We start from the raw sequence: 9,330 nt of genomic DNA on the forward strand, positions 1-9,330 counted from the left end.
GAGATGCAGACCATTGAGATTCAAGAAAATATGAGAGAATAGCTGATGGAAATTTGGAGAACTTTGTGAGGTCCCAAGGTGCCTACTTTGAAGGGGATTGAGGTGCCATTGGCCTATGTACAGTGTTTCTTATGTCTTCTTCAATAAATGTCTCTATTTTTCATATTACATGGCTGGATACTTTCTAGACAGACCTCCTATATGAAAATAATATTTTTGATGATAAATGAAATTAAAGATATTTAAACCTAAGATAGTTGCCCAAAGTAAATGCCCATGGTATAATTGGGTATCAAATCCTTATTATTTTAATTCAAAAGCCACTTTGTGGTATAATGCCACTAAAATCGTGACATAGGAGACCCAAGTCACAGTTTCTCAAAAAGGATCTATAATTAGACAGCTATTGATGAAAAGGAAAAAAAAAACAAAACAAAATAAAATAGAAGCTCTGGTACATTTACACAATGGAATTCTAAGCAGAAGAAAGCAAGAAGAAGCTCCTACCCTTTGCAACAGCATAGATGGAATTGGAGAGCATTATGCTAAGTGAAATAAGCCAGGCAGTGAAAGACAAATACCATATGATCTCACCTATAAGTGGAACCTAATCTGCAAAACAAACAAGCAAGCAAAATATAACTGACGGCACTGAAATTGTGAACAAGCTGACAGCGACCAGAAGGGAGAGGGGAGGGGATAATGGAGGAAAAGGGTGAAGAGTTTACAGGTACAACTATAAAGGACACACAGACAATAACAAGTGGGGTTGGAAACAGGGGATGGAGGTGGGGAAGGCTGGAGTGGGGAGGGGTGGGGGGGAAGCAGAAAACTGTACTTGAACAACAATAAAAATCAAAAGTATTAAAAATAAATAAATCACATAAAAATATATAAAAAAGAAGAAGGTCTGGGAGACATGATATTTTAACAATATGGTGAAACAAAAACTCTGAGAATGACTGCACAAGAAGAGAAGAAAGAGCTGCATTTTCCTGCAGAATCCAATCCCAAAGCCAGCATTGGTAGAACCCCAAGAAAACTTTGAAATAGAAGGAATTTTCTTTACCAAGAAAAAAAAGTGTAGGGTGAAAAGCCAGCTTCTCCAGCCTTTCTGGGCACTACATGAAGGGCCTGCTTCAGTTTCACTGCCTGCCAACCAACAAAGTTGAGAAGATGTATCAAGATAGCTTAGAATAAGGTAGAATTTTGGTGGCTGTTAATGGCAGCCAAGCAGTAAGAGTGATAACAGTTCACAGTGCCTCAGTCTACATACAAGGCCAGTAGATTTTACCACTAAAGAAATTATTGGCCAACACAAGTGCCATGGATCACCCACATACATATTTCCATATTTCTTATTCTACAAATATTTGCATGCACTGAAATAAATTACTTGAGTTTCTCCCTGCTTCATTTCTTCACCTCATCATACTACTAGTTAGTTCAGGCTCCTGAAGTTGTGTCAATGTAAGAAACCATCCTGGACCTCTGAAGCTGTCCCTCACCACCATGTCCATGCTCCTGCCTAACCCTTCTAGTTGTGTACTTGCATGCTGCTAGCCTGATGCCCTCACTGGTCTACACTATAATATACCCTGCTAGGGGAAGTACGTGCATTCACAGGAGAGCAGGCTAACAGCCTGGGATCCTACAGATGCTTATGCTCCTGGATCAGTTCCTGTCTTCTTTCATGAGCCTCCCAATCCCATTCACATATAACTAGACCCAACCTTCACACATGTACACCCCAAGCCCAATCTAGTCACTGACCTCCACAGCAGTGTAGATACAGTGGGAGAAGACTGTATAGTCACCGTAGAGCACATTGTGAACCAGGGCCCTCATAGCTTCCAGTGAGGCCACGGGAACCCTGGTCCTTGTTGTCTGTGTTGACCTCCATCAGTCACTAGTTGTGTGTTTGCTAACTTGTACCTGCCACTACATTGGAACCTGCATCTTGACCTCATGGCTAAGTGTGTGCACATTAGCAATTCCAACCAGCACTATTAACTGACCTGGATATTAGCTACTGGACCTAGATACAACACTGAACAGCCCAGTATTCCTCGTAGCCACAACAGAAACTCCTCAGTGCTTCTGTTGCTTAGTGCTCCTTACAATGAACCACATAGTTGTCACTGCTGTGGAGTCCAATGACTTGAGTTGAAGACACATTACACTCCACCAGACCCATTGCAATCACAAGCCCCCACATGTGATACCTTGCCCCATGGGGCCCAGAGTCAAAGCATACACTAGCACATCCCCACTTACAGGTGAAAGTTTATATTTTCTGAAGTCAGTTTATGAAAGTCTGGAAGGGTAATTAGTTCTTCAAACTTTATAACTGCAGACACCTAAGCAAGTGTTCAGGAATCATGAAAAATCAGGGAAACTTGACTTCACCAAAATAATACAGTAAAGTTCCAGAAACTAGTTTCAGATAAATGGAGATTCAGGTATTACCTGATAAAGAATTTAAAATAAATTCATACAAAAACACTGAGAGACATACAAGAGAACATAGATAAACAATTTAATGATATCAGAAAAACAATACAAAAGTAAAATGAGAAGTTCAAGGAACATGTATAAATGATACATGGACAAAGTCAAAGGTGGGTAGGATTGAGGGTGGGAGGTGGGGATGGATGGGTTGGGGTGGAATGGTGGCAGGGGAGTGGAGACAACTGTACTTGAACAACAATAAAAACAATTTTTAATGAAAAAATAAAGTAAAAAAGAAACAAAAAGAAATAGAATCTATAAAAAAGAACCAAACAAAAATTCTGGAGCTAAATAATTCAGTGGGTAAAATTAAAAAAAAAATGCAGCAGAGAACATGAACAGCAGAGTAGAAAAGAGTTTTTTTTTAAATCAATGGAAAAGAGGATAGTAACTAAAATAACCCAGTCTGAGAAAGAAACAAAAAAATGAAGGACTGAAGAATACCTAAGTGATTCAGAGAAACCATAATAAAAAAATAAAACTATAACTAAATTATTGGGGTTTTAGAAAGAGAAGAGAGGGAAAAAGGGCAAACATTTATCTTTACATAAATAAAGAATGGCTGAAATCTTCCCAAATATTGGGAGAGAATAGGGAATCTAAGTCACCCTGATATTTAATCCAAAATGATATTCTTTAGGCATATTAAAATAAAGCTGTCTAAAAATAAAGACATGGAAATAATTTTGAAAGTAGCAAGGAAAAAATCTCACAAACAAGATAATTTATTTTTTCAAAAATAATTATTTATTTATTTTTAGAGAGGGAAGGGAGGGAGAAAGAGAGAGAGAAACATCAATGTGCGGTTGCTGGGGGCCATGGCCTGCAACCCAGGAATGTGCCCTGGCTGGGAACAGAACCTGTGACACTTTGGTTCACAGCCCGTGCTCAATCCACTGAGCTACACCAGCCAGGGCTCAGACAAGATAATTTATAAAAAGACTGTAAGTGTATTTCTCAGCAAAATAACTTTCAGGATGGAGGAAAATGGGGTGATATATTCAAAGTGCTGGAAGAAAGTGCCAGTATCAAAAACACTTTATCTTCTGAAGGTTAACCTTCAAAAAGGAACTCTCATCCTTTGTGACAGCATGAATGGACCTGGAAATTATTATGCTAAGCAAAATAAGCCAGTCAGAGAAAAACAAATACCACATATCTCACATATATGTGAAATATTATGAACAAAATAAACTAATGAACAAAACAAGACCAGAGGCATGGGTACATGAGACAGACTAACAGATTTCAGAAGGGAGGAGAATAGGGGAGTACTGGAAAGTATTAACTAAAGAAGGTATAAGCAAATATGCATAACCCAGGGACACAGACAACAATGTAGTGAAGACTGTAGGTGGAGTGGGGGCTGAGTGCAGGGGAGCAAAGGGGGGAGGGGAATGAGGGATATCTGTAATAGTGTCAACAATAAAAAAAAACAATGAATGTGAGATAAAGACTTTCCATAACAACCAAAACTGAAACATTACCACTAAATTTATGTTACATGAAATGCTAAAAAGAGTACTTCATGATGAAACAAAAAGATGCTAATACATATGATGAAAAACATAAAAAATACATCATACTTGTATAGGCAATCATATGTTAGGATTCATAATGCTCTAATGGTGCAATATGGCAGTGTTAGAATAGTTAAGCATAATAAAGATTAAAGAACAGTGGTATTTGTTTTTCGATGATTGGCTTATTTCACTTAGCATAATGCTGTCTCAGATCCCACCTGTAAGTGGAAGCTAATCAATAAAACAAACAAATGGACAAAATAGAACCAAAGACATGGAAATAAAGAACAAACTAACAGTAACCAGAGGGGAGGGAGAGAGGGATAATGGGGAAAGAAGGGGAAGGATGAAGTCAAAGAACATGTATAAAGGACCATGGATGATGGGAATGGGGGTTGAATGTGGATGGAGGTGGGCAGGTCAAGGGAGAGTAATGGGGGAGAAAAGGGAACAATTTTAATTGAATAATAATAAAAAATAGTTTTAAGACTATTTTGAGTTGCTAGGCATTCTAATACCAAAAGGCAATACATGCTGCTTTTTATTAGAATGGGGGTTAGTACTAAATATTTTAGTCTTTGCAGAGGGTCTCCATTGCAACTACTCAAATCTGCCATCACAGCATAAAAATAGTCATAGATAATAGGTCAAAGAATAAACATGGCAGTGTTCCAGTGAAATTTATTTTTATAAAAGCAAGTGATGGGCAAAAAAAAAATGTTTAAAAAGGTTTTAAGATAACTGTTGCTACAAAAAATTGATGAAAAATACACAATATAAGATGATGCAAGTTGTTATGTTAAAAGCATAAAAGTTTCTTCCACATCACACTTAAGCTATTGAACTTTTTTTAAATCCCATTATCCTTCTAAATAGATAAAGCACTGAAAAGCTTAACCACATTCTTTGAAATACTGGGTCTGTCTTTGTCACTGTTTCTGTGAAATAATTGAGTGTGGTACATAATTAGAAAGTTAATTATTTACTTATTATTTTAGAGTTCCTGAGAAGCATAAGTTTACTGTACTTTAATATTGTAACTTTTATTCAGACCATGTGACATAGTAGGCAATCAAAAAGTATTTGCTGAAAGCATGATTAAGTAAGTAAACAACTTAAGTGATTAAGTAATAAAAATTCATTAACATTAAAGGAGAGTTACCAAAAAGCAAAAATCCTACAGCAGACTCACAAAAGATGGAGATTCAAAGAGTAACACTACAGAAGTTTATGAATCTACAAAGTAAGGCAGCAAGAAGAAGGGAACAGCAAAACTACAAAACAAGTAGAAAGTTCTTACCTAAGAATAATTGCTGTAAATATGAATGGGTTAAAATTTTCAATCAAAAGACATAGAATGGTTGACTGGATTTTAAAAATAGACCCAACACTATGCTGTCTACAGAAGAAGACACACAAAGATAGGCTCAAAGTGAAGGGATATGAAATATATCCCATGCAAGTCTAAAGCAAAAGAAAGTAGTGGTAGCTTTACAATATTAGAAAAATAAGTTTAAGCCAGAAATGGTAATAAGTGACTAAAAAATCATTATATAATGATAAAAAAAGCTAATTCATCAAGAGAATATAACAAGTATAAATATATACCAACTCAAAATACAAACACCTGAATATAAGGAAATGCTAACAGATGAGAAGATAGAAATAGACAATAATAAAATAATATAGGGACCTTCAATATCTTACTTTCAGCATCCAGACAAAAAACCAATCCAGAAATTTGGGACTTAAACCATACTTTTAGTCAAATAAATCTAACAGACATTTACAGAGCATTTTTTACAACAGAGTCAAAATACAAATGTCTCTCAGTTGCATGCAGAATAGTCTTCAGCATAAGTCATATGATAGGTCACAAAACAAATTTTAGTAAATTTAAAAAATATAATCATATCCATTATCTCTTTTGACCAAACTGATGTGAAATTAGAAATCAACAGCAGAAAGAAAAAGGAAAACTCACAAATACATGAAATTAAACAACACATACTTGGACAACCAATTGGGAAAACAAAAGGGAAATAAAAATACATTGAAACAAACAAAATGGAAACACATCATAACATAAGGATAATGTAAAACCAATTATGGGAAGAAAGTTTGTAACAATAAATTTTTACATTAAAAATGAAGAAACACCTCATACAAACAACCTAACTACATCCTCAAGGAACTAAAAAAAAAAAATAAGATAAGAACAAAGTTAGCAGTAGTGTAGAAATAACAAAGAAATGTGGGGCCAGAAAAAAATATTTAAAAATTATCACAAAGAAGCTGAGTTTTTTAAACATATAAACTAAATTGACAAGACTATAGCTAGACTAAGGAAAAAAAGGGAAAATATTCAATAAATGAAATAGGAATTGAAAGAGGAGACATTACAACTGGTTCCACAGAAATACAACTAATCATAAGAGACTACTATAAACAATTATACACCAACAAATTGTACAACCTAGAAGAAATCGTTCAGTTCTTATAATCATACAACTTACTAAACCTGAATTAGGAAGAATAGAAAATTTGAACATATCAATAAGTAAGGGAATCAAACCAGGAATGAAAAGCCTCCCCACACCACACACACACACACACACACACACACACACACACACACACAAAAGTGCAGGACTGCATGATTTCAGTGGTGAATTCTCCCAAACATTTAAAGAAGAATTTCAAGAAACAGTGATCTGAGATGATATGTCATATAGTAGTGAATTTTTGAAACAATATAGTTTATTATGATAATATTCACATATTAAGATAAGTTAATACAGTTTAATGGAATTAATATGTTGTGGTACCCAACAGCCGAGAAAGTGCTGTCTTTAATTATTAAATTTATGTTGCCAGTTTTTTTACTTTATCTGTTCCTATTCTCAGGCAATTATATTAAAATTAATTTGAGTAAAATCTTAACACCAATAAAAAAAATAAAGAAGAATTCATAGGAGGCCTACTCAAATTATTCCAAAAAAGTGAAAAGGAGAGGATATTCACAAACTCATTTTAAAAACCAGCATTCTAGCCTTGGCTGGTGTAGCTCAGTGAATTGAGCACTGGATGTGAATCTAAGGGTTGCCAGTTCATTCACAGTCAACGCACATGCCTGGGTTGTGACCAGATGCTCAGTGGGGGCTATGTGACAGGCAACCACACATTGATACTTCTCTTCCTCCCTTTCTCCTTCCCTTCCCCTCTCTCTAAAAGTAAATAAACAAAATCTTAAAAAAAAACAGAATTATATTACCCCAAAGCCAGATAAGAACACAAAAAGATAAAATTAGAAGCCAATATCCTGATGCAAAACTTCTCAAAAAATAATTTGCAAACTAAATTCAACATTTAAAAAAGTCACACACATAGATCAATGGAACAGAATAGAGAACACAGAAATAAACCCAAGTTTCTACAGTCAATCAATATTTGACAAAAGGGCATGAACATACAATGGAGTAAAGATATTTTCTTCAATAAATGGTGTTGGAAAAAGAAAGAAGAAAGAAAGAAAGATCATTAGCCATCAGAGAGATTCAAATTAAAACCACAATAAGAAATCACCACACACCTGTCAGAATGACAGGATGACTGTCATTAATAAATAAAAAAAATGCTGAGAAAATGAAACATTAATGTACTGTTGGAGGGAATGCAGACTGGTACAGCAACTGTGGAAAATAATATGGGATTTCCTCAAAAAAACTAAAAATAGAACTGTCTTTTGACCCAGCAATTCTACTGCTTGGAATATACCATAAGAATCCTGAATCACCAATGAAAAACAACTTACACACTCGTGTGTTCATAGTGGTACTATTTATAATAACCAAGTACTGGAAACATCCTAAGTGTCTATCAGTAAATGAGTGGATGAAAACATTATAGTATATTAACACAGTGAAATACATTGCAGCAGAAAGAAAGAAGGAACTTCTCCATTTTGCAACAGCATGGATGGAACTGTAGAATATAATACCAAGTGAAATATGCCAGTTGGTAAAAGACAAATACCATATAATATCACCTATAAGAAAAACCTAATGAACAAAATAGAGCCACAAGCATGGAAACATGAAACAGATTGAAAATGACCAGGGGGAGGGATGAGATGGATGATGGTGGAAAGAAGAGGAAGGGACTAGTCAAAGAACATGGATGAGTGACCCATGGACATGGACAATAATCTGGGAATTGACTGTGGGAGCAGGGGTGGGGGGTGGGTTGGGCAGAAGAGGGCAAAGGGGGAAAAATTGAAATTGTAATAGAATAACAATATAAAATGATTGAAACAAAAATAAACAGTATTGGGAAAAGTGGATAACCACATGAAAAAGAATGAAATCGGACCCATAATCATACCACTCACAAAAACGTAACTTAAAGTGCATTAAAGACAAACATAATATGAAGAAAACATAGGTGACAATCTCCTTTACAAAGGTGTTATCAACAATTTTTTTGGATATGACACCAAAGCAAAAGCACATAAATATACAAAATTATTTGACCTTCAAAAATAAGAATATCCTGTCATTTGTGACAATATAGACCACTGGAGCACATCATGCTGTGTGAAATAAGTCAGATAAATAAATACTGTATGATATCATTTATATACTGAATCTAAAAAAGTGCAACACATAAAATAGGAATAAAATGACAATTAACATAGTTTAGTGAAATGGAGATATATTCATGAAAACCAGGTATACTTGATTATAAGATGAATAAATTCTGGGGACATACTGTATAGCATGGTAATTATAATGAATAATATTAACTATAATCAGTTATTTTTCAAGGATCTTAAAGTTTGTGTATAGAAATGTAACTAATTGTGTGATGTGATGAAGGTGTTAGCTAATGCTGTGTTGGGAGTAATTTTGCAATATGTTTATAAGTGAGTTAAATCAAGATGTACATCTTAAATTTATACAATGTTTTATTTCAATTATATTTCAATAAACATGGAACAAATCAACATTAGTATATCTACCCTCAGAAAATGTAATTATGTGTTCCAAAATATTTTTTAATTTATGGGTTCCTATTAATTGCAACAAATTCTCCTTTCCCTACTCCCCTCTGTTCTCTTCTTTATCTCCCCATCTACCTCTCTTTTGTTTTCTTCTTTTTGGCATATGTAATGCTATATTAGAAATTTCCAAAATGATAATTGAATAAGCCTTGTTTTTTTTCTGTAAGCAAATCACAAATCTATTTTCATTCACTGCTTGTGATAACAGTGTGAAACAGTTGTTTGTTCATTCAG

This window comes from Phyllostomus hastatus, unplaced genomic scaffold, assembly GCF_019186645.2.
Source record: "Phyllostomus hastatus isolate PE091 unplaced genomic scaffold, TTU_PhHast_1.1 phas_contig_84, whole genome shotgun sequence".
NCBI classification, from domain to species: domain Eukaryota; kingdom Metazoa; phylum Chordata; class Mammalia; order Chiroptera; family Phyllostomidae; genus Phyllostomus; species Phyllostomus hastatus.